Source organism: Chrysemys picta, chromosome 2 (genome assembly GCF_011386835.1).
Source record: "Chrysemys picta bellii isolate R12L10 chromosome 2, ASM1138683v2, whole genome shotgun sequence".
Lineage (NCBI taxonomy): Eukaryota > Metazoa > Chordata > Testudines > Emydidae > Chrysemys > Chrysemys picta.
Window position 1 is genome coordinate 141,718,002 of NC_088792.1, and position 27,218 is coordinate 141,745,219.

The window sequence follows — 27,218 nt, forward strand, 5'->3', positions numbered from 1 at the left end:
CCATAGCGCAGGAAGAGGCAGTTGCCACCTGAGCAAAAAAGAGAGCAGCCTCACGGCACACAGCCACGAGCAGGTGTCATGTGGTGAGCGGACACCTTGCACGCTGCCTTAACCCAGACAGCGACTCTGGGGCAATCACAGAGGGAGGAGTGATAGGAACTGGATCAGGGAGGGCAACCTTAAGCATCCCCTGACTGTCAGATCACTGATAGCCATCAAAGAATCCTGGGTCAAAGCTTGATTGAGTGGGAGAGACCAGGATGCCCTACCAACAACCCTCCTGAAGGTCACGGTCCTAAGCCCTGACCATGAAGTAGGACCATCACAGTTAACAGAAGAGATTTTTTTAACAAAGTGATAAAATAAGCAGTAATAAGTCACCAGTTGGTATTTACCCAAGAGCTCTGAAGGAACTCAAATATGAAAATGCAGAACTACTAACTCTGGTATGTAACATTTATATCAGCCTTTGTGCCAGATGAATGACAGGTAGTTAATGCAATGCTGAGATTTAAAAAGGGATCCAGAAGAGATCCTGGCCAATGAGACAGTACCGGGCAACTTGGTGGAAACTATAGCAAAGAACAGAAGGATCATCAGATGCATAGATAAACACGATTTGTTGGAAAGAGTCAACATGGCTTTTGTAAAGGGAAGCAATGTATCACCAATCTATCACAGTTCTTTGAGGGTGTCAGCAAGCATGTGGACAAAGATGATCCAGTTAATGTAGTGTAATTGGATTTTCAGAAAGCCTTTGATTAAGTCTCTTAAGCTCTTAAGGAAACTAAGTAGCCATGGGCTAAGAGGGAAGGTCCTCTGATTGATCAGTAACTGATTAAAATATTGGAAACAAAAGTTAGAAATAAATTGTCAGTTAAAGAAAGGCAAACAGCAGGGTCCCCCAGGGATCTATACTGCAACTTGTGCTGATCAACATATTTATTAATTATCTGGAAAGGGGGGTAATCAACGAAGAGGCAAAGTTTGCAGATGATACAAAATAAATCAAGATAGTTAAGTCCGAAGCAGACTACGAGGCGTTATAGAAGGATCTCACCAAACTGGATGACTGGACAACAAAATGGCAGATGAAATTTGATGGTGATAAGTGCAAAGTAATGCACATTGGAACAAATAATCCCAGCTATACAAATACAATTATGGGTTCTAAATTAGATGTTACCACCCAAGAAAGAGATCTTGGAGTCACTGTGGATCAATGGCGGGCAACCTGCGGCAGGTGGGCCACACGTGGCCCATCAGGGTAATCCACTGGCAGACTGTGAGACAGTGTTTACATTGACCATCCTCAGGCACGGCCACCTGCAGCTCCCAGTGGCCGCGGTTTGCCATTCCTGGCCAATGGGCGCTGCGGGAAGCAGCGGCCAGCATGTCCAATATGTCATATTGACAGAGACAATTCTCACTTATGTTGATCCAAGAATATAATATCAATTCCACATTCTGGTCCAGGCTTCACACTTTTGATGGGCTTGATGCAAGAATTACTGGGTGAACTCTATGACCTGTGCTATACAGAAAGTCAGCCTACATGATCATAATGGTCCCTTCTAGCCTTAAAATGTATGAATTTGTCTCTCTATGACAACATCTTCTCCATTCCACCTAATGTATAAACACTACTACATGGTCCAGTTTGGATCAAATACATGAACAATAAAAATAACAGCCCTTCTTTACCTTCTCAAAGTTATGCCCCATTTCCTGTTTTTTCTGGCTAGATTTTACACTAATGTTAAAGGGTGTTATTTCCTCCACTACTCTTACATTAACTGCTGATTACAGTTACTGTGGCTTCCAAATGATAGCAATTATGAAATTATTGCCACTAAGAAATATGTTGTTTTATGAGGGGCATCTCCTCTGGTAACCAGCTGCTGCATTTGTTGTTATTTAATATAGAGGCCTTTGCACTCATGGATATGTGGAAAACATTACCTGAGTTCTTGTTTTTATTTGCTTCATAGCTTTGGTTTCAGACCATTCATATCCCACTTCAGTACTTCAAGAGATGGCAGTCCTTTTATTTATTTTCACTACCGCGGAAGCATGGGATTCATTTTATTTATTTTTCAAGATATAGTACCTCCAAGTAATAAAGGTAAATAAAATTTGGAGACTGGAGTGAAGGAAAAGGGATGGGCACAGTCTTCAAAACATCAGAGATTACTGGTTCATGCTGCAAAAGCATCTCAGAAATTACTGGGTTCTGACTGTCTTACGTTTGCTCTAAATAAAGGGTTGAAGTACATTTGATTAAAACCATGACTGAAATCAGGCAGAGTGGAGATTTTATTTATTTATGTATGAAAATAAGAGAGAGGGATGAAAATAAGAGAATTAACCACATTTCCTGAAGTTCCACAAGGTTTTTGTTCAATTCAAGTTGTTGATAAAAGTCAATTTTTTTCTAGCCATATTCCACTGCCAAAATGTAGTTTTAAAGCTGTTCAGAGTCCATATACTGTATTAGTTTAATAGGCATTAACATACAGTTACCTCACTGGATAATAGGAATCATATTATTTAAATTACCTGAGGTCATATTAGAGTGTGAATACTAGCATGAATAAATGTTTTCTGACATTACTCCTGGGGGAAGTTGTCCCACAGGCCATATTGAAAGAGCTTTGTGAGTTGGGAGGAAGAAAGGGAAGACAGGCTTCAAAATGGAAATGAGGCCCCCCCAAAAGAAGAAAAAGTATGGGCAGCAGTCAAAGGGCAGGAGTGGGGTGATGGTGTGTTAGTAGCAATATGGTCTGTGCAATAACCACCAACACATCAAGGGCAGAGATGCACTTGGTCATCTAGCTGGCTTCCTAGCAGCAAGGAGGGTGATGACCACCCCAGAATAGAAGCTCTTTGTTAGCAGTAGGTAAATGCTGTATTATATCTGGACAGGCCAAGACCCAGGGAAGAGACAGTATCACAGCAAATGGCAGAGGCAGTGAACAGCTGCAGCAATGCCAGAGGAGGAAGGAGGCCCATAGCTGTAAGTAGTATTGGATGAGGCATAAATGCTGCCTTTAACAAAGGTATCAACTCAGTGAGAGCATTCACTTGGCTACTGCTGTGATGGTGAAGGACCAAGACCTTAGGTGCCAATGCAGTGCTCCGTAGAAGTGCAGGTGCTGAAGGAGAGGCATGGAGCTGCTCATGGAACACAAGTGGTTTTGGAGATGGGACAGCATCTGTGAAGGCAGCAGCAGGGTACCATTCAAAGAGAGTCTGTTGACAGTTTAGTCAGGACATTTGACCTGCAAACCATTTCTGTGGTTTCTGCTGCACAAGATCCTGCTGATGCACGGCTGAGCCACATGGGCTTTACAAGCAGTCAGTCCCAAGCTGGCATAAGCAAAGAGCTGTATTGAGGCTCAGTTACAATTTTTGTTGATTTTAAAAAGAGAAGAGTTATAGTTCACAGTTCATGGTTTCAGTTCCTGTTCAGAGTGTGGATCCACTCTGAAAAGTGGTGGAAAAATTGCAACCTGGGGTTCCATGGTCTTTTGGCTCTCAGTGATTTCTATAGGAAATGTGCATTAGTTACAAGGAAAAAGGTGTCTTTTCTAACTTTCAGGTCTGAAAGCTCATCCTGTGCTCTCAGAATTAGGGGGAGATCTTTCCTCCCTAGACACACCACCAGTGATAGAGATTCTGCAGGCCAAATTAGCCCTTCATTATTGTCTTCAGATTATGAGTAGTATGACAAAGGAGCAGTCCCATTTCCATATGTCGGTTTGCACATGTGTAACTGTTTGGTTCTATAATTACATGTTGATGCACAAGCTGAGTTGCATCCTTCACCGCAGCTGCTAAATTACTGTAACAAATGGCACCAGTGAATTGCAATTATAGCAGTGATTGACTATATAGATCAATATATTTAATAAATGTACTGAAGAGACACAAGAAATGTTGATTTATATTAAATGGCAGTAGGGGGACTCAAAGAATTTTTCCAACCCTATCTCATTCCCATTCAAGGATCTCACATGGAAGTAATTAGTCAAATATGTGACACAAAGCTAGGAATTCACACCAGTTGCAAAAAAATACTGTGCATGAATACACAATAAGATACAATGGTAAATTATTGATAGCAAAATAGAATGACAAAATAGAAGCCAGTGGATTCAATAAATGCACCTTGTTTGGCAGATATGATTTCTGAAAGACTATGCACCTGTAAACGAGTGGAGGAATACATGAGAACTCCTTCAACCCTTTCCTGATTAGAGCCCTGATACTCAGGCAACTAATCAAAAGAGACACAACAAGATAGGTGACTCCACTATTTGCAAATACTACATCCCTACCTGCAATTAATGACTATAGTAATAGTTAATAGAAGTGTGACATTAAAGGAAGACCAGTTAGTTGCATGAACACACGTGGTAAATATATGAATTATTGTGTTTGGTAAACAGAATAGGCACCTCAATACCTTTAAAAATCTGTTCCTTTTATGCTTTGCCTATTTTCAATTATCTGTTAAGGTGTCATGCTTTCACAGAAGTATTCATTATTCACATTTGTCTGACAAATAATTTGTCGGAACAAAGTGTATCCTATGGATTGCATTAGGCACCTCAATACCTTACTCTCTCAATCCCTTAGTCAGTGCCTTAGAATTCAAGCAATTAATTGAGAGAGATCTTTGCAAGTAGTAATAAAAACATATAGTATACACAATTGGAGATTGCTTGATGCTTATTGAATTGCAGTTGTATATGAAATAGACACAAGAATTCAGCACTTTCTTAAATGCTACTGGCCAAAGCAATGGCAAGTAACAATTAGATGAGCCAGAGAAAGATCTAGTCTAGTCACACCTTTCACAATTAGAATTGCACACCTACCCACACATGCAATTACCTGATGTGAAAGTGACCAAAGCAAATTGCAAAATCTTCTAAATGATCCATATCTGACTTACAGCTTTCTCTCTGGCAAGCACCATCCCAGCTATTTCTAAATCTGGAGCCCATAGATGTAGCCAAATATAATCCAATTTCATATACAGGAGAGAAGAGGAAAATATTTTAAGTGTTCTAAATTTTCCTGACTCTTTCCAAGCTGCTCCCCAAGAGAATCAAAGCCTCAGTGATTTCTTCATCCTGTTCATAATGGTCAGTTCATTCAATGAGGGAACAAACAAACAAGCAAAAAGTGATTTTGATGAGCAATTATGCAACTTAAATAGCAAATATTTGCAACTGTCCATTTCTATGCAATCCATAGGATACACTTTGTTTGGACAAATTATTTGTCAAACAAATGTGAATAATGAATACTTCTGTGAAAATCATGATACCTTAACAGATAATTGAAAATAGGCAAAGCATAAAAGGGAGATTGTTAAAGGTACTGAGGTGCCTAATGATGCAGATAGGCACCTTAGGGAATTTTCAAAAGTGCCTAGGCATCCAAATGCCACTGAAACCAATAGGAGTTAGAGCTGGAGCCAAAAAGTGACTGAGGCATTGTGACATTCAGCATTTCAGTGTCTAATTTTAGGTGCCTTGAAAAATCACAGGAACAACACTGCAATCTACAGGGCCTGTGTTATGTGCCTAGGATCTCTGTACAATGAATAGGAAGAGATGCAGGCCTAAGAATGTGATCATTAAAAGCCAAAATGCTAAGTGACTCCTCCCCCTCTCCCCCCAAGATAGCCAATGGAAGATGCTGATGAGAGGAATGTGTCTTAAGTCCCACCCCTCCCCAGAGATAGGTGAGTAAGTTTGGGCTGGAAGGAGGCACCTATCTTTGCTTGCAATCCACAACCAGGAACTCTTCTCCAGGAGTCAGGCACCATACACCTTATAAGTTTTATTGCACTGGCAAAAGCGTTCGACCAGGATGTGAGAAAACCAAATTAAATTCCCCACTCCTTGCTTGAGGATAAGAAAGAATTTGAACTGAGTTCTCCTATAACTCCAAGAAGAGTGTTCTAACCACTGAGCTATTCTGATGTGGGGCTCTCTCAATCTCTCTTGCTGAACCTGTTTCACTTTGGATAAATACTTAAAAAGTCATTGGAGCAGGGGGACTGGGTCTCCCTCACATCCCAAATGGGTGCCCCAACCACCAGGGTATCAAACCTCTCCCTCTCTCTGTGACTCTTTAAGCATTTATCCAAGTGGAACAACTTCAACCAGCGTGATTGTGGGAGCTCCACATTAGAATAGCTCAATGGTTAGCACACTCTCCTGAGAGTTATAGGAGACCCCTGTTCAGGTCCTTTCTTCCCCTCAGGCAGAGGCGGGAATTGAACCTGGGATTCCCACATCATGGTCTAAGCATTGAGCTAAAAGTTGTAAGATGGGTACTGCCATCATCATCTTCTCCTCAAAGCATGCCTACTGGCTCAGCCCCCTCTGGGAAGACAGGTGTTCACCTGCCTAGCTTCCCCCACTTCATGGATTGCTCTGAGGCTCAGATGGAAGATAGGTGACTGGACACCTAGAGTGAGGCTGCAGTGCTTGTGCTCTGAAGCAGAAACTTAGGGAACTTACACAGTGGAAATTTAGGCTCCAAGTTAGTTCAGGCACCTAACAGGTTAGCTGGTAGCCAAGCAGGAGCTTTGTGAATCAGAATGGAGCATAAAACTGGTGCCTTAGGCACAGGGCCAGTCCTAGATAAAATGGCACCCCAGCAGAGACCAGGCCCACGCCGCTTCCCACAGCTCCCATTGGCTGGGAACGGCAAACCACTGCCACTGGGATCTGTGAGCGGCCGTGCAAATGTAAACAAACTGTCTGGCAGGCTGCCAGCAGATTACCCTGACAGGCCATAAGTTGCCCAGCACTGGGCCAGAACATTCTAGGAGGTCAGTGAAAAATGAATCCACATACAGAATACCTGAAACATTTTACTTCAAACATTCTATTTTCCCTTTTGTCGCTAACAACAACAGCAGCACCCCGAGCCTGGCACCCTCTGAAGCCAGGTTCCCCAGGCAGTTGCCTGGGTCACCGCCCCTAAATCCGGTTCTGCTTAGGCTCCTAAGTCCCTTTGTGGATTTGGGTTGAGGTACCTAACTCCCCTTTGTGCTCCACTCTTTGTTACAGTGCATACACATGGGTAGGAAGATTGATGCTTGTATAACAGTTTTAGATCTATAAAGCATTGCAAAATTACACATCTGAAAGGATAAGAAGCCATTATAATCAATAACTACTGAGTCTTTACAGTAGTCATTGCACACAAATATGCTTGTTGTTTGAAAACATTTCTTTTCTAAATGCCAAGAGGCATGTCTGCCCTATGTAGAAGCATGCCTAAAAAGGTAATTTTTCAGACAGAACATGGCCAAAATGCATTTTAACTGCTTGATTCTATTTGTTTTCCTTGCTTTGCAACTAAATATAGTATAACCAATTCCCACCGTTGTTTCTTAAACAATCACTGTTGTTATTGTTGCTTATTTTTTGACAGCTACCAAAAGTGTGCAAGGTGCTTTACAGGGCAGAGCAAAAGACAGAACCTCTGTCCCCAAATGCTACCAATCTTGGCAGAGGTAGATGGCTCCTGTGAAGTGGGGGGAGAAATAGTAGGTGGGGGTAAGGAGAGATACTGAGATGGAGGGAGGGACACAAGCCAGCTTCCTGGCAGTTCCTACCACTGTTCCAATGGCAGTTCCTCTGCATCTGGTGCCTATTGCCCTGCACTCCCCAGCAGACCTTGGCTGGCATCCTGTGTGCTGACACCCCCATGTCCCTAACCCAGATGCTGGTGTCCTGTCTCATCTCCCATCCCGACAGCTGGCACACATGCTCCTGCCCCTCTCCCAGGTCAAGTGTCTCCACTGGGCCATGCAGTAGCTGGAAGATGGGACCCGTCTGGGACAAGGAGTCCTACCTGTTCCATGGCAGCCAGGGTAAGCTCCTACACCATCATGGCCACTCCAGCCCCTCCTCTGGGTCCCACTCTCATCTCTGTCCCCCCACAACACACACACACACACACACACACACACAGAGGGATGGAAAATAGCCAGGCTTCAAAGAGATACTGTAAGGACAAAAAACATTGTGGGGTGGAAATATAGATCCCAGAAGAGTTTGTGAGATTTCATATTGTTTTCACATCCTAAATTGGAATTAAAAATCATGGTTTTGACAATTTTCACCAATTGATAATCCAAGCTTTTTAAAAAAAAAAATCTGGTCAACTGAAATGTTTTGTTTCAACAATTTTGAAATATTTCATTTTTATTTTGACTTTTTCTTAGTATAAATTAACAGAAATTTCAAAATTTAAAGTTATTTTGAGTCCAAAATAATAAACTTTTCATTTTGAAAATGTTTCACTGGAATGTTTCAACAATTTGACAAGTTTTTGTTCAATTTTTTTTTGAATCAGGAGATTCAATCGAAACTGACTACTTTTCATGAATAGTTTCAGTTTTGACAAATCAACATCTTCCAACAAAAAAAACCCTGTGCCTGAAAATTCCCTGCATTTAAGGTATATGCATTTATAGATCATTTTAAATTTTGATTTGCTATTCTCATAATCATTATAATTATCATTCCACATAAAGTTGATAACTATACATGATTTCAAATAGCTAAGCAGTCCACAGAAATACTCCTCAAAAATCAAGGGTGAAATCCTGGCTCCTGTGCTTAATATGGTCTAACAAAAAGGGAAGGGGCGGTCTATCACAACCTGGGAGCAGCAGCTTTACTAAGACATGCATAAAGTGCACACCTCAATTTTATGTTTTGTTGTTTAATTATTGATGGGTCTGCATCCCCTTGTTAACTGCCCCATGCACATTTTAAGCACTGTCTGGCCCCACTGAAATCAATGGCAAAACTCCCTTTGACTTCAACAGGACCAAGACTTCCTCTTCAATTTAGTAGCATGCAGCATGAATTCTAGTATCTTGGTAACAAGAACACATGTTATGCACTGTTTATGTAATTTTCCTATTAACTTTTTTCCCTCCTCAAATGTATTTTTATTTGAGTTATGCATTTCTCAAAGCCAAAGTTCGCAATTCAAATGTTAACAGATCCTTAATTACAACAATATATAAGAGAAACAGTTATGAGTGACTGGCAAAATGCCTCATCATTCTGAAAAGTTCATTAATTTGTGCTTAAAATATAACCCCCCATATCAATCTTTAGTTGGCTTCTTAAAGCCTGACCTTTCAGAAACCCGTGGCTCAAATGTTGAGGAGAAGGCCAGCTTAATGGAGAACATGACTTACAAGGAGAGGCTGAGGGAACTGGGATTGTTTAGTCTCCAGAAGAAAAGAATGAGGGGGGGATTTGATAGCAACCTTCAACTACCTGAAGGGGGGTTCCAAAGAGGAAGGAGCTCGACTGTTCTCAGTGGTGGCAGATGACAGAACAAGGAGCAATGGTCTCAAGTTGAAGTGGGGGAGGTCTAGGTTGGATATTAGGAAACACTATTTCACTAGGAGGGTGGTTAAGCACTGGAATGCATTACCTAGGGAGGTGGTGGAGTCTCCTTCCTTGGAGGTTTTTAAGACCCGGCTTGACAAAGCCCTGGCTGGGATGATTTAGTTGGGAATTGGTCCTGCTTTGAGCAGGGGGTTGGACTAGATGACCTCCTGAGGTCCCTTCCAACCCTGATATTCTATGATTCTATGATTAATAGCTCAGCTGCTGGCAAAATACCTAACCAATGAAGACTGAGGTTCAGTTCTCTCTCAGCTGGTTAAAGTCAAGAACAGCAGAAGCAGTGATCTGAACCTTCACCCTGCACCTGAACCAAACCTTTTCTGATGTTTTAAAAAGATTGCTTAACTCTCTCTTATTTTTTCATTTTCATGCACTTCCACCTGCCTGCCAAGACTGGAAATTGAAGTGCTAAAATAGCAATAAATGTTATTCTCACAAGATTTCCAGCTCCACGTGGGAGACATAAGAAATTTAGATAGTTCTGAAGTTTCACTGAACCTTATCCAGGTGTCTAGAGATTAATCTCTACCACCCCAAACCTCCAAATCTTGTTTCACCTATCACAAGAGTGTCCTGCAAATAGTACATTTAGACTACAGAGGATAAGTTTAATCAGTCAATGTTTGGACAACAGCTTTGAAAAATGTTGTTTGGAGGATTAAGAGAGGAGGAACGAGGTGTTGATGGTAGAGGTGCTGAGCGACAACTGAGCTTTCAGTTCAGCAGCAAAACCGAAAAATAAAATTACTCTATAGAAATGACAAGTTTTTTGTTTTTTTTCCCCTAATGAAATGAGAAATTGAAAAAAAAAAATCATTTCTCAGCAAACAAAATGCTTTGTTCAACCTGAAACAAAACATTGTGTTTATTGTACGGGATTTTTTAGTTAAATCAAATTAAGTTTCAAAACAAAACATTTTTTTCATAATGAAAAGTTGAAATGTGACTTTTTTTAGATGAAATGTTTCAACATAGAACATTTTGATTTTTTCAGAAAGTTCCCCTCCCATTTTTTCCCTGAAACTACTTGCCAAATTCAACCTAAATTTGCAGTTAACTGCATTTTCAGCACATTTTTTTTACTGAAATAATTCTGCCCAGCTCTGGTTATAACTACTTGCATCTTTAGCTGAATTAAACAGAAACTGAAAAACACTGTGTAACAGACATAAAGTATTGTGAATTCCACTGATTTTTCTACACACAAACATTCTAGTTGAAAATGACAGGACAAAATACTTGAGTAGGTGGTCTGCTAAAGACTGCCGACAGCACTTCTAGGCAGTTACTTTATAGGAGGGTCGGCAACGTTCGGCACGCGGCTCGCCAGGGTAAGCACCCTGGCAGGCCGGGCCAGTTTTATTTACCTGCTGACACGGCAGGTTCGGCCGATCGCAGCCCCCACTGGCCGCGATTCACCGTCCCGGGCCAATGGGGGCGGCGAGAAGTGGCGCGGGCGAGCGATGTGCTGGCTGCGGCTTCTCGCCGCCCCCATTGGCCTGGGATGGCGAACCGCGGCCAGTGGGGGCCGCGATCGGCCGAACCTGCCGTGTCAGCAGGTAAATAAAACTGGCCCGGCCTGCCAGGGTGCTTACCCTGGCGAGCCGCGTGCCGAACATTGCCGACCCCTGCTTTATAGGAAAGAAATGACTCTAAATAATGTACTATTAAGTTAATATATAACCCATTTGCATGAGATCTCTACCTTCCACTTGAAATAGTATTGCACTGGAAATCCAAAAAATATGTTTCTAAATATCAATTGAAAAGACCAGGGAGAGTTACGTTCTGAGTATGTGTGAGTGTGTATAAATATTCCAACATAAGGGGTGGAGTCATATGGGGGGGCAGTTTGAAGTTCATGAGAGCATTTCAGCCAATAAAAAGCAGAGACATTTAGTGACTTAGTCAGGTGACTTACGGGCATGACACAATATTTTAATTAATTGCCAGCTGTGTTCTGAGTGGTGGCTGAAAGTGGGAGTAAATTGCTCCTGTCTCAGTGAAAGTTCCACACAGTCACTCTCTGCTAATTTAACATATCCTGAAACTCAGTCTATAAATATCCTGCTGTTTAGCTGCAGGAGGTGTTGATGAGAAGCAGGGAGAAAACATCAGGATTCCTCTATTAATCTTCAAACTCTACAGTTTCTGTTACAGAGGCTGTGGACCTACATTAGTTTCTAATTTGAAACAGGATAGGTCCATAGGAATTGTTACAGCTTTTATGAAAGCTGTAGTTAAGGGGGTGGGGTTGGTACATGAAATGGCTTGTGACTTGAACCCTATGGGTTGTTTCACAAATGCTATAAGTGAGCCAATGCCTACAGGTTAAACTCAAACTTTCAAGGAGAAATTCCTATAACTGGCTGTTGACTACATCCCACCTCAACCTCCTTCTGTGCCTTGTTACCTAGTACATTTTCAGATGGTTTCTGGGTTTAGAAACCACTACTATAAATCTTATGATGCCTGGGATTTCAGTCATTAATAGTAACCCTTGCTAACCCTTATGGGCACAGGTTTTCAGATCCTTTTTCTGCAAACGTCAATTCCTCCAGGATTTTAGTGACTATCATCTTGCTGGAGGTAGAATAAATGCTGCTTAGTATCTGGAAGCTTTTAAAGTCAGCTTTTAAGGGGTAAGTTGCATTAGGGTTAAATTCTGTTACTCCTTTCCTGTGCTGGGTGCAGGTAAGGAGAGCTAGATGTTGGAAAAGGTGTAACAAATTCTGTACAGAGCCAGAGTCCTTTTTAGCCAGATGCAAAACTAGAGTAACCCAAGGGCTGCTCTAAATAACACTGGTTTGAAATGGTTCTTTATAGGCCATTATTCCAGCTATCCATCTTTCTGCCCTTAATATGTCTCTTACTACAGTGGTGTTTGGGCAGTATAATGCAGTTATGTTGGTTCTCCAAAAGATGCCTCCCGCCCCCCACCGTACAACAGGGGAATTGTGTGGGGGATGTTTCTTGTATCACAAAGCAGAATCTCAGTATCTAACTCAGAAAGATCAGACTTTAAAGAGGGAGTGTTATTCACTTTGTTCAACAGTTTCAATATTTAGGCCGTTAGTGTTAACCCTCTAACATTTTCCAGCTCTTTCACAAAATGTGAAGGGATGTTAACATCTGTCCCTAGGCTGGGATTCCCTCACTCTGAAAAGTGAGAGTAATCATTTGAGTCCCAGGCTGCTACTATTGTAACATGCAGTTCCTATGTCTACATGGAAGACAGGTCACAATGTCCCAGTGAATTTTAGTGGCAGAAATTTTAATTCCTGCTCAAGCTGGAACCTGGGATTTGGGTGTCAGAGCCCAGGCTCCAGAGTGAGTGTCTACACCACAGTTAAATAGCCCAATAGACTGAGCCCTGAGAGCCCAAGTCAGTTAACATGGACCAGCCATGGGTGTTCAATTCCAGTGCAGACATATCTAGAGTGTCACAGCTAAGTACAAGGAGGAACAGATTGTTACACACAGGACAAATGAGAGTTAGTGGCTGACAGATTGTCCTAAGAATGCAGATGTGTTAACTGTCCACTTCATCCTGAATGGTCGTTTGCAACATTTTAACTCCTAATCTGTTCCACCTTGTCTTTAGTTGTGACACTCTGATTACTTTTCCCTGACTGGAGGAAGAGCTCTGTGTAAACACGAAATCCTGCCTCTTTCACAAACAGAAGTTGTTCCAATAAGAGAGATTATTTCATACTCATGTTAAAAATATTAAGCTTGCAAAGACAAGGACTCAAAAATTAGAAAATGCCAGATTAAGGTTGCCTATGCAATCTTAGTTCAGCCTCTTTTTGCATATGCATTATAATACAGCCTTTAATTACATGATCACATGCTATTTTTTCCCACAGGATCCCTGCCGCATTTTGTGCATAGGATGGTGCTCTAGGTATGAATCAAGGTCATGTATTGAAAGGGGATGTTTTTTGTAGGATGCGTGGTTCCCATGTTGCAGAAGTTGAAAAGTATGTAGTGAATAAGGCAGGGGATGGAAGAAACATCATCCTCTCTCTTCCTGCAATGATGGTCTTGTGGTTTAGGCAGTTGAATGCTACCCTGGAGACTTGGATTCTATTCCTGTTTTTCTGCCACAGAGTTCCTATTTGACACTGGAGAAGTCACGTGAACCAAACTTTTCACAGATAGTCGCTAATTGTATGTTCCTCCTGATGTTTGATTTGTCCAAGTGCTGAGCTCTCATAGCTGGGTCTGAAGTCAATAAGCGTTGTACTTTGAACATACAAAGTGCTATACAAAGCTAAATACTCTGCAAAATCAGTTTTGAAGTTTCTCAACTTGGGCACCCAAAATTAGCAGGTACTTTTGACCTTATTCTCTCTGTGCATCAGTATTGCATCTGTAAAATGGAGATGATAGCCCCTCACCTCATAGCACTTTTGTGAAAATAAATTCATTAACATGTTTTAAACACTCACAACTGTAGACACGTGTCATAGGAAAACCCAGGAGGAAATTCATAATTCTGTCTTCAGAGCATAGTTTGAACAGTGTGCAATAAATAAGGTGGGGGGGAGCATATACTGTATTGAACAATGGAGATAAAATATTCAATATCTTCTCATTAATTGAGCACTGTCTATTCTGTGCACTGAATGAGGCAGGAATACCGTGGGGAAAAATAGCATATGATCATGAAATTAAACAGTGTATCATAATACATACGCACAAGTGGGGCAAACATAGACAACCCCAATTCTGGAATTTCCTACCTCCTGAGTGCTTTCATTGCAAATGTAATAATTTTCTTTTAATGTAGTTTTTTGTGTATTAGACAGACAGCTAGATGTGTGTTTCAGTGGGGGTAGGAAGAAAGGAGACAGCTGCCCGTCAAAAACTAAACAAATAAAACCTTGGGTCTGATATTATTTAGTACTGGAATTGTCCATCCAAAATTAGTTCTGCAAACACAAAACATATGTGACTTACCTACACCATCTTGGCAGGAAAAGAATCCTTGACAATTAGAAAAATACCAAATCTAGTTCAGAAGCCTTCCAGAACAAACTGAGAAAATAAAGGGCTAAATGTCACATTTTAATTTTTTCTTAGTTACTTTGGAGAAAATCTCATTTCTGTTTTTAGCAATAACTATTTGTATTGTCACTCTGAAGCAGAAACGAATACAAGCATCAAGCATTTTCCTGGAACTTTTCACCCTTGGGGCAAACAAGACTGGCTGAATGGATTTGCAGAGAACATCTTACATTTAAAGTCATTTACTGTGCTGGAGGATTCCCACTATCCGGATAACTAGGTTATCTATTTTAGGACGTGAAAAACCTGTGATTTTTCTATTATTAAAAGAAGCTAGTGTATCTGCTATTAATACATTGCCTACAGTCACTGAAAATCTCTAGAGTAGTCCAAAAAAGCATCCTTATATGTTTTTCAGCTTACAAATTTGCTCAGCGTTACTGTTGCAAATAAATGAAACTCAGATGAACTCCACATACAAAAGTTTGATAAAGAAGGGTCTCAAAACATTTTTTTTAAAAGGTACAAGACATGATATTTTAACTTAGAAATCTATCTAAAGACTACATTTTAAAAAGTAATATTTGTGGTTATTATATCTGCATCAAAGCCTTCCAACAAGAAATGTACTCTAGCAGGGGGGAAAAAGTCTTTAAATTTTACTAATGGGTAGGGAAATATTTACCCTATTTACGTAATAAAAGCGTATTTGCATTCTTTTCAAAATTGTATATCTGCAGGTAATTTGGGGCCAAATTCTCTGTTGATGTGAACTATCCCTGCCCTATTGAAGTCATCTATATGATGATAATGATCTCACTGCACCAATTTACGCTAGCAGAGAATTGTTTTATATCTAATATTGTTGTACCGCTACTTAATAATATATATATCTATTATAGATATATCTATTTATAGATATATATATAGATATATAGATGTTTTTGTTTTGTGGGGTTTTTTTTCAGTCTGTACACTAGCACATTGTTACTAAAAATAAGTCAGGAGCACAGGAATTGCTTCTGAGTTTGTTTTGTGTGTGTGTGTGTGTGTGTGTGTGTGTGTGTGTATATATATATATAGAGAGAGAGAGTTAGATATATACCTATACATATACAATAAATACATAGTGTTTGGCGAATTCTCATATACATACTTGCAAAACACAAATCTGTAGTGTATACAATACAATTTCATAATGTGTGCAAATCCTAATTTTCACAATGAATGCACAGCTAGTACATAATTTCTATTACATGTTTGCAACATAAATTCCACAGTGCAGGTGCAAGATAACTTTCACAATGCCTAGTTTTACAGCATGGATAAGCACAATGAAAGTTTCAATTTGTAGATGAGCCATGTAAGTCTCTTATCCAGAGTCAGCAATACTATGTGGGCAATATAGACACAGAATTTCAATTAAAAAAATAATTTGATAATTTAATTATTCACCTTTCTGACAGCTGGGTTTATGATCTGACAAATATAATGTGTTGCGATTCTTTTTGTAATTATTCACCTTCCTCCGCCCATCACCGGCTTATCACCAATTCAGAACATACATGCAATGCTAAGTAATATGCGTGGATATATTTACACACTGATAGTTTCTCTCTATTGTACATTGGTTCAATAGACTCATAAAGTAGATTGATATCCCAGAACAAAAACATTTTCTGTTTTAATATATTTTTTTTCTCTTTTGAATGTTTTCTCTGAACTCACATGACTTTCAGCAGAACCTCAGTTTTTGGAATGTGCAAACCTTGTATCATGGAGCTGCCATTGGATCTATATTGCACATGTTTATGAGTAATCAGTGAAACACAACTCCATTCTGGAGTTTGAATTGCCTGTGTATTATTAGCTGTTTCTGGATTTTCCATACTTACTTCTGAACCATGGTGCTATTGAGTTATATATTGTCAGGATAAATTTAAACTCAAAGTTTCCAGGCCTTGTCTTTACCGCAGAGTTAAGGCTCTTACTTGGGTGTTATCTCTAACCTGGCTCCTTTTCACACACAAAACCCTCTGACTTGAGTTTGACTGTGCTTTCAACCTGGGCTAACTGGCCCATCCTGGGATATACGCTTTCACTTGAGCTGGTAACCTGCCCACTTCGCACTGAGGAGCCAGGCTAAATCACCTGAGAGTTGATAATCCTCCAATGCTTTCCCACATTCCCCTGTATGCCCAGAACAGACATGTTTTCCCACAATTCACTAGGAAAGACTCAGAGGACCATGGGATATGCCCCCAGAAGTCCTAATGCCTCACACAGGTGAGTGCTGCACCAGTGAAGTCAGAGTCATGCAGGGAGGCCTTTCAGTATGGCCCCCACACTCAGGCTAAATTAACACAGGTGCTCAGAGCCAAACCAAACTGTTGATCACCCTAGTTAACACTGTAGTGAAGACATGGCCACATCAATGAAGTAAAAGTTATACAATATACAAGTCCGGAGCAAAAAAAGTTCATAATATTTTTATTTACAGTTATGGTCATTTGCAATGTACTGCATCTGTAGACTTATAGAAAGAATATTGTATATACAAGCAGCACTAATTTGACCAAAACCACCACTTCCTGCTGTGGAGGAATTTCTTGAAGGTCTCCCAGGAAAGGGCCAGTCCAGCATATCTCTCCTTAGCTTGTGAGTGCTGAAGAAATCACAACCTAAGGTGGCACACTATGACTGTACACAAAACAACTAAGCACAGAGAAAATGCCAAATATGAATGTCAGGATAAATTATCAATTCACAAAAATCTACACTGGCGGTTGGACCAAGACAAGAAAATCTCACAGTTATGGCAGTTTTGACTTCTTAGCTTATTGAATTATTTCTGGTTTTTAAGAATGAGAAACGCCACACTTTCCTAAATATTATGCAGTTTCACCATCAATCAAAACTCTTACATCTATATAGAGATCGAGTTTTGTGTGTTTAGTTCAATCTTTTGTCCAATAGAAACACATAAGGAGAACTCTACTAATTTCAGTTCTTCCCGTGTTTCCCTTTCTATTGCATGTATTCATTACCTACAATAGCCAAAGACCTTTGTAGGTTTGATTATTACATTTCAGTTCAATGACTGCACTATTCATAAGAGGGACTTTCTTTTGCCTTGCATTATTTTCCCTAAAAGCAAGCATAAATATAATTTATGTACAAATTTTCTCTTCCTTATCATTTCCCAACCTTGAGAAGGTTTAAAGGGTTTATTTCATTACTGTATCTATTTTTCAATCGCTAAAATTGTTTTGGCAAAAAAAGACATTGTAACAAGAAGCTACTATAGCAAATATATCAATTAAGAGCAGAAAATACAGGACTGCCTCCTGGATAAAGCTGCACCAGCAACTCACTGGCATACTGAAAGACACCCCCCCCCCCATAAAGAAAGGTGAAAACACCCACTTTTAAGGAGTTACAAACCATAAACTAGGAATCATGAAATACAACAGGACTGGGGGGAGGGCGGAATGATGAATGAAATAGTAGGACAAAAGAAGAAAGAGGTAACCAAGTAAGTTTGCTCTCAAAATATTTTGGGCCAGATCTCAGATAGTGTAAATGAAAGTAGTCTACTGAAGTCAAGGAGTTGAAGATCTAGCCCTCATTTTAATATTTGATATTTCTTGATTTCTGAAAAGCTGCATGCCTTTTAGTCTCTGTACTCTTGCCTCGGCATGCAAAATACTGGGGTCACCTGTGGTAGGAAGCTAAGAAGAAATTAAAGATGATCAAGCTCTTTCAGTCCTTATTCAAATGTTTATATCCCTTCTCTGAACATATAGTACTCAGTTTAACAAATCAATACTAACAAATAAACAAACACTTTGATTAATATTCAAGTCTACAATCTCCCAATCTAAAGTCATCTTGATTCTCATTCATCTCTTCACCCCAGTAAGAAATATGTTAGTCGTTAAACATGGGATTTTGTTTTCTTTCGTACCCAGTGTTTTGTGAGGCGGCAAGACATTTCAGTATTTAGGCCCAAACAGACTGATTAAAAATAAAATTTTAAACACTCTTCTATTTTTTTTTTTGCCAGATGACAGCAACAGCATCTTACTTCCTTGAATAATTGTGTTTTATTATATAAACAACTTCAAAAAAAAAGAAGCAGCAAGAAATCTTTAAAAACAAATCAATTATATCTTAATGGGTTTGGTCTGAATTCTGTGGTCTCTACTCTATTTTCACTCAGGTTGGGATTTACATAGGATTTCATAGGCACCCAAATCCCATTGAATGGAAGGAAGTGGAATTTAGGTGCCTAACTCCTTTAGTGTACATCTACGCTTGGAGCTGGAGGAGTAAATTCTAGCTCAAGGAGACATACCCACGCTAGCTCTGATCAAACTAGTGTGTTAAAACTGAAATGAAACTGCTGTAGCATGAGAGGCGTGAGGGGATAGACACTTGGAGAACACACCTATGGTCTCAGATGGGCATGTACTCGGGGCAGCTAGCCCTTCCAGTCATTCATGTCCCACCATGGCTACACTTTATTGTTAGAAAATCAGCTTGATCAGAGCTAGTACACACATATGTCTCCTCCAGCTGGAATTAGCATCTCCGACTCAAAGTGCAGACAAACTTTTAAACTCATGTGAAAATCCCAATGTTAGCTGTTACCCAGGCAAATTCCTATGAGTAAAAATGGGAGTAGAGACCTCAGGATTTAGCCCAATAGTAATAACAATGCAAATAATTTAACCAGGAAATCCTCAAAAAAGTTATAGGAAAATAGAGCTAATGGCATAATAAATTAGGCCCTGACTCTGCATTAATTTAGGACTTCCTTAATTTTAAAACCATAACTTTAAGCTCATTGACTTCAATGGGACTACTGATATGCTCAAAGTTAAGCATACACCTAAGCATTTGCAGGATCAGAGCCTTGTTTTTTGAACGGGGAAGCAGGAGGAGCATGTCAACTGTAGACTGATGGCATTCCAGATTGATATATACTGAGAAGCGTTAAGGGCATTTATAGCATTCATTTTCAAAACTTTTTTTTCCTCATTCACACTGTATTAGTAGCACCCTAGTACCAAACCAAACAGTATAAAACTTTCTTTTGAAATGCTCTTTATAAAATTGGACACAGAATTTGATACGTATAAAGCTTTCAAGTGTGAGTTGAAGGACATTTTAGGAGCCATATATGAGATCACTTGTTGTATGCCTGAGAACATTTCTTTTAATATTTGAAAGAAGCTACTAGACACTTTTTATATGCAGAAGCTAACTTGAAGTATAACCTATGTATCTGCTGGATCTTAACCTATTTCCTGTAAGTGAAAAGAAAGAACATTTATCATCATCCTACTCAATGTTCAAGAATCATTAAAAAACCCAGGAGTGAACATCCGGAAAAAGTAATGGGGGCGAGGGAAGGGAAGTAGAGGCCACATACATGTGGGAAGTAAAGGGAGTAGATTTTTATACATCAGCTCTCTGCTATCACTGCCTAACTGCACATATTTCAGCAGCCTTTTGTTATTCTTTGCTTCTGGAAACCATTCTGTTTTCTTGGTTGCTCTTCTGAGAGCATGGGATGAATACGGAGAGCTTTAAAGACTGAGAAATCTGATAATCTAAGCTGAGTTTGTCCTTTTCTGCTCGCTCCAAGAAATAGCTTGGCACTACCCTTGACTGTTTAAGGAGGTTTAGTCCTGCTGCTTTCTTCTCCTTTTAATATTTTCTTCCTTCTGTAGATGTATAGACTAGGGGACAGTCTGTCAGTTTAATACCTGGCATGAGGTGATCCTTTGCTTTCTCTTCTCTCGTTGGACCTTCTCACTTGCTGATCACTCTGCTCTCATTGCTTTGGATTTAAGATTGTTAGCCTGGAGATATCCTTGAAATCTGACTCCCATTTTATTTTTAGTCCTCTTATTGACACATTAGCCCCACAGACACATTTATTTCCGGTGATTTATTATGATGTGCCAAAGGGTCAGAATGATTAGGATGTTTACAAAAAACAAACTTTTCCATTTTCACCCCAAACCAGACCAGCAGCAACATTAAAAGCAGATGTTTTCTCAACCCTGAGCCCTGACTCAGACTTGAGCTTTAAAAGACTCTCTGATATGATTTCCAAAACCTGAGAGTTAATGACCTAAAGACTTGACTCTTTAGAAGAAAGAGTGCTGGCTACAGATTGTAGGTTTCAAATGTTGGCTTTACAATTTACAAGCCCAGAAGGAAAGATATCTGACTAGAAAGTTACAGTAGATGATCATAGTGCTGCTGTGATCATTTTTGAAGAAAATCAAATCCTCAAATAATTTAGGGCCTGATTCTGCCAGCATCACATCTGTGTCGTAGTTCCTTATTCCATCACAAATAGTCCCAAAGGGAGTACAGGTGGTAGAATTGGGTCCTTGTAAACTCCTTGGATGAAATGCTGGCTCCACTGACATCAATGGGAGCTTTGCCACTGATTTCTATGGGGCCAAATTTTAGCCCCTTGCTTTTAGTGGGACTACCTATGTGAGTACCTGCTCACCAACGGGCATAGATTGCACAATCTGGCCCCTGCTGAACAACAAAATGAGGAAAAAGAATATTAGATTGAAAGGGGTCTCTGAACTTTTACATGATACTGATTCCTGATGAAAACAGCCAACAAATATTCAACCCACAAATCCTACAATCTCATCTTCAACATGATGCTGCTATTCCTCACCCAGTCAGGAAAACTGTGGATCAGACATCTTTATTTACAGCTTTCTATCCCTGCATTTTAGTATTTCCTCTCTGATTATTTGCCACTGTTGGTAAAAATATATAGATTCTTTTTTACATATTACTGAAGCACCTAAGAACCCTAGTCATGGACCAGGACTCCATTGTGCAAGACACGAGTACAAACAGAGATTTTACCGATAAATAAAATAAAATGTTTACAGAATGGGGTATTAATTTTGCTTCACTTTTCCTGGCAAAACTTAGAACCATTGATGGCAGTACAGTTACCCCCAACGAGCTACTGTGCTATGCGGTTTGTGAAATGTGACCACAGGTGCTAATATGCAAACAACATACCATAATACAGGGGTGGCCAACCTGTGGCTCTGGAGACACATGCGGCTTTTCAGAAGTAAATATACTCCTTGTATAGGCAATGACTCTGGGGCTAGATTTACAGGCGCCAACTTTCTAGTGTGACAGGCGGTGCTCACTGCTCAACCCCTGGCTTTGCCACAGGCCCTACCCCCATTCCACCCCTTCCCACCCCCTCTCCTGAGCCTGCCATGCCCTCGCTTCCCCACCCCCAGAGCCTCCTGCACGCCACAAACTAGCTGATCAGGAGATATGGGGAGGGAAGGGATGGTGCTGATTGGCGGGGCTGCCAGTTGGCAGGAGGCTCTGGGAGGGGAGATGATGGGGCACTGCTGAGGTATTACTGTGGTTCTTTGGCAATGTACATTGCTAAATTTTGGCTCCTCTTCAGGCTCAGGTTGGCCACCCCTGCCATAATATCAAGCTCATGGCCTCAATCCTTTGAGGCAGCTGAGGAGATAAGGGGAAGAGATGGGGTGTAAAGATGGCTGTAAACTGCCTTTGCAACCCTGCTGTTTGGGGCTGCTACATTCCAGGCTAAACTCATTGAGAAAGTTTCCTGAAGGTTGTAAGGGGCTATTTTGACAGCCAGGGATAGCAGGGGCACTGTTTTTTCCCCACTACTGCCCCCAGTGCTGGCTTCAGGGATAGAGGCTGGAGTAGGAGCTGGCACAGCAAATCTGTTCTACCTGGGGATTCCCCTGCACTAGAGAAATCCTCCAGAAGTTGGCTAAAATGGCTTTAGGGCAGCTCTGCATCACTGGAGCAGCAGGAAGTTTCCCCCTCGTGCTGAGGATCTGGCCCAACTTGCTTTGGAATCTCTGTATTCTATCATCTACTTTAAGATCATACATATTTAAATGTGTATACTCTTTTCCTCGCTGAATGTTTGAACTGTACACCATTGACATTTGTTGAAAACTATCTTGGGTTGATTTGAAATGTCTTCCAGTTCTTACCCCTATAACCATCACTAACAAAGTCCATCAGAAGTGGGCAGTTGTCTACACATGCCTGGTAGGATAAGGATGATTCTTGGGAACATGTTTCATTAGGGCACCAATCTTCATTTTATTTGGAGAAAATAGAATAAAATATTATTGTTTCATCAACTGTATTTTATGGCCCATTGAACAGACAGAGTAGGAAACATCTTAATAAATAATGGCTTATGTACTATTTAACTGTGAATGATGACTAGTCATATAATATAAATTCTATAAAGGGTGGTGGTAGGTGTTAAGTACACAACGTACACTGCTCACATTTGCTCACCAATTACTTTTTGAGCGATAAACAAAATAATGGCAGTATATTAATAATGGCAACATACTCCCTCTCTGGGTAAATATGCAGAGCACTAGGCAGATGTTTTTATTTTTCCCCTCATTTTTGTTCTACTTGTGAAGGACACAGGATTGACAGCCTTGCAGTCTAAAATCCTCCATGTGTGACCAGGAAAAGAACAGCACAGCCAGTGGTAGGGCAAGCTTTCCACACACTGCCTATCCAATCCCAACCTACATTTTGCAGGGCTGACATATCCTGTGAATTAGAGGATTTCAGTCTTCAGCTCCTCTGCTAAAACTGTAAACAAGAGTGACAATGAGTACCAGCTGTGGGGTTCTTTTGTTTGTTTTTTCTAACGTGGATACCTTTATCTTGCACATTACACACACTGTGCGAAAAAATCACGGGGTGGAAATAATTTTTGGTCCCTATTGGACTAGGCTAGGTTTGTGCCAGTGACATAAGAATGAGGCTATTTCCCACTAATAAGCCCATGAGCCTCCAGTTTCTCTAGACATTCTCCCAAACAAAGAGCTGCAGGTCACACCTTCTTGGTCCTTCTTCGCCCCCACTTAATTACAAGTTTTATCATCACTTCTCTTGTTCTTACATTTCTATGGATGCTCCTCTCTAATTCATAACACCGGTGCTGATTTTTGAGGAAATAATGCAGCCATACCTTCAAAGTGATCCCTTTTCAGATAAATTTCATGTCAAACATATGATTGGCACCTTTTTATTGATTGTAGGAGATGGGTTGCCAGATTATCCTGTTGGTATATGGATGGTTCCCATATTTATTCAAGCAAATTCGATCTTTTCTACCACCCCATGTCACCTAGTAATTCATCTGATGTAGCCACTATCTCTGTCTTCCTTTCTTTCTTCCCATTACTATATTAAGCTAGTATTAACGATTTATTTAGTTAGTGCTAGCTTGAGCTTTTAGCATAGTCTCCATAGCAAGGTGTGGGGTGGAGATGCACCATACCCTGGATGGGGTGGAGAGCACTAGAGGCATTGTGGGTCTCTGAGTTGTGGTGTGTTGGGCGGGAGAGGGAGGAGGGAGGAGAGTCAGTTATTCCATCCACATAATGGGAATACTATACTCTCTCACAGCGTGACCAGATGGAACATGGACATGGTGGAACCCTTGCTCCCCCTCCCCAACCCCTCCGCTCAGTTGCTCCTAGGGGGAGTAGCTGAGGTAAAGATCCTGTGCTCTCAGGAGTGCAGGAACTGCAAATCTGGCTGTCTCTTACATGAGTCACACAGATGGTGGTAGGGGAGACCTTATTCCCTCCTATTCATCTGCACTTCTGCATAAGTGAAAGGCACAATCCAGCCCCTAATTACTTGAAGCAGCATGTTGAGACCTAGAGCACCCGACTGAATTTCCAGACAGTTCTACCTGAATAGCTCTCAAATTTTTAACTCTAGTTAGTGCACAAGTGACACCCTTATACTGATTCATGGGAGTTGAGTGCTTTAAGAAGTTGATAATTGCGGCATGAAAAGTCACACATGCAAAATCTCTGCATTATTTTCAGAAAGCAGCTCATGGGCTTAATGCACCTGCAAATGATTCTAAATGTTCGTACACCATCAGCCCTCAAATTTAGCGTATTATGCGCTGTTTGCAAATTTAGTCCATCAAGCCCTTTAAGGTTTATTATTATAGGTTGTATTCCGCTGCAGAGATATTTTCTCAAGGGGAAAAATAGAAGCCATCTATATTTTGCAATGGAAACTTAAGCTGGCATTATTCCCAAAACAGTGTAAATTAGCAGCAAAGCACACGGCAAACAAAGCTGACAGTCATTTGAAATATAAAACAGAGTGGCATTTTAGTAGCATGCATACAGAACTGACAGATATGGCTTCATTCCTAGCTTCTGAGGGCATAGATTTGTGTGCGCATGCCTGCACTGCTCCCTCTAATTTTAGAGGGATTTTGAATATTTTTGAATATTCTCTATTTAAAACTTCTTGGTATCTGAACCAGTTTACCCGAATGCTGCTTAATGCACTTTTCAATTTGTAGCACATCAATAATTTACTGTATATTTCTGTACAGTGCTTATGTCCAGGTCCCTGATTACCGCCAAATTGCTATCTTGACATTTTTCTGAGCACTTCAGTTTAGAAGCCGTTTGGATTGTACACGTGTGCGTGTTACAAAGTGATTGAAATGACAGTAGCACTCCCAGTGCTGAGCAGCAGATCTAAACACATTTCAAATCAATCACTCTGAACGTCCTGCTCATCTCCATTCACTTCAAAACCAGAAGCCATACGCATTGCTGGTTGGCTAAGAAAATAACACTTAAAACTGGCACTTACTGCCCAATGGTAGCTGTGTGCTTCCCTTCTCTCACTCAATCTGCCAAGCCAATCTTACTGCTTCTGCAATGCTGGGAAAAAAAAAAAAAAGACGATGACAAATCATACATTAGCAAAATGGGAGAGATTTTTAACTCTTGCCCAGAGCTGGAGTTAAGAGTAGCATAAATGATATCGGTACATCTGTTTGGAAATACTATTGACACAGAGACTTCTCTTCTGAAAGAAATGCAGATAGGGATGGAAGTTCCTTTTTTTCCCTTCTGACAGGGGACTCCATTTAACCCCTACCTGCTACAAGCTAATAACAATGTGTGAGTGCAAAATCTAGCCACAAATATTTTCTGTTAGTGTGTAAAGTTCAAATCTGACCAGGAAAAAATGATCAGATGGGTTTATCAGCGTAACGAAAAAAGAAATCAGATCCATCACCCTCACCTTTGGCCATTTTTAAGAGCAATCCTAAACATTCCAGAGTATTGAGTTAACTTTTCTTTATTAATTGCCTCCCTAATTTACTCCCCATCCTATGTCACCTCCAGTTACCAACTGGAAACCCAAGAATCAAAATAGTGCAGTATGAAAAAGAACAAATTTCCAGCCTGACAGGAAGCAGAAGTCACATGTGGAGGAGACCCTGATTATGAGATGTCAAATTTTCCTATGGAAAAGTCTAGGATACATCAGATGACATTCCAATTAGCACTCAAGCTTCAGGGTGTACATCTCAGCCAAATTCAAGCCAAATCCAAAACATCAAACTCTGTAGTTTGCCCATCATACGAAAGTAGAATCCCCTTCTCAATCAACTTCACTGTAAGTTAGACCCATTCAGGGTCACATAAAGGCAACACTCCCATACCCGCCCCCTCAAGACACCTCTGGCCTTGCCCCCAAATTATGACCCAGCTCTCTACTTGAAATGGTGGTGGAGTGGAAGGGGCAGCAGGATAGGGTTGTGTAATCTCTGACAGAACAGCAGCAGATACCTCCTCTGCATGGGAGCTTCAGTGGTGACAACAACTGTCCCTCTCCCCTGTGGAGGCAGTGATGGCAGCTGTAATATATCTGTTTGGATGGGTAGGCTAGGCCTACTGTATTATTCTCCTGTCACGTGGCAGGGCTAGTAACCCAGACCCATGTCAGATGACTGGAGTCAACAAATAAAGTTCAGTTGACTCTTACTAGCATTCATATGTGAGTCACATATTTACTAACCTAGTATGAAGCAAATTCAGTTTCTAGTAACTCCATTACAAAATATCATATGGTGTTAATTTAATTAACATTTAAAAAGAGATGCAGGTAAGACTCTTAATCACTCCTCACTTACGATACATTAGAGATGTCACCACATTGAAGCATATATTCCTTACAATCTTACACCTACAATTGTTCCATTTTCAGTTCTCCATGCAGTCTGTAAACCTTGTCAAAACTTAGGGAAATGATGACAGTTTTCTAACAAGAGTGTTGCCTACTCTCATGGTTTTTTCGCAGTGATGGGATTTTAGCTGTGGCTAGAGCCCAGTCTGGGGATGAAGAGAGAAGCTCCACCGTGTAACAAATTTGAGGCCCGGATGCCTGTCCCATTTGCCTGCCTCCTGGGGTAGATCAACCAATCACAGCTGCTATGGGAAAAGCAGTTTCCCCTCCCCCTCAATTTAGCATCCCAAAGCCATGTTCATGGGAGGGGAGGGAGAGTAGTGAGCGTAGAAACAGCGGCTCCTCTCCCTTCCTGAGAGCAATACTCTTCTGCTCCTCCCCCATCCTCTTTCCCCTGCACCACCTGTCTTCAGAAAGGGGAGGAGGCAAAGAATTCCTGGAGCTGCCCCTCCCCCCCAACCTGGAAGGGGGAGAGGTGACCCCACTGCAGCCCCCAACCCAAAAGACTGGAAGAGAGGGGTGAAGAACATCAGGAGGAGCAGAAGTGTGGCTGAGAAAGGGGGGTGAACTGATGGAAAGGAGGGCTGGGAGAGGGTGGGGGCAGAACTGATTTGAAAGTTGGGGACA

General features: G+C 40.8%; 1 protein-coding gene across 9 annotated transcripts in view; it reads right to left on the minus strand.

Moving 5' to 3' along the window:
* The window catches only part of CDH18 (cadherin 18), an 896,035-nt gene that overhangs the window by 282,575 nt on the left and 586,242 nt on the right, over positions 1-27,218 (minus strand). For 6 of the 9 annotated variants that reach the window (XM_042859885.2, XM_065584264.1, XM_065584265.1 and 3 more), the window contains one exon: positions 25,206-25,276. The exons of the other annotated variants lie outside the window; for them this stretch is intronic. The gene's annotated coding sequence lies outside the window, so the exon portion shown is untranslated. The remainder of the gene's footprint in view (positions 1-25,205; positions 25,277-27,218) is intronic. 9 annotated transcript variants of the gene reach the window in all.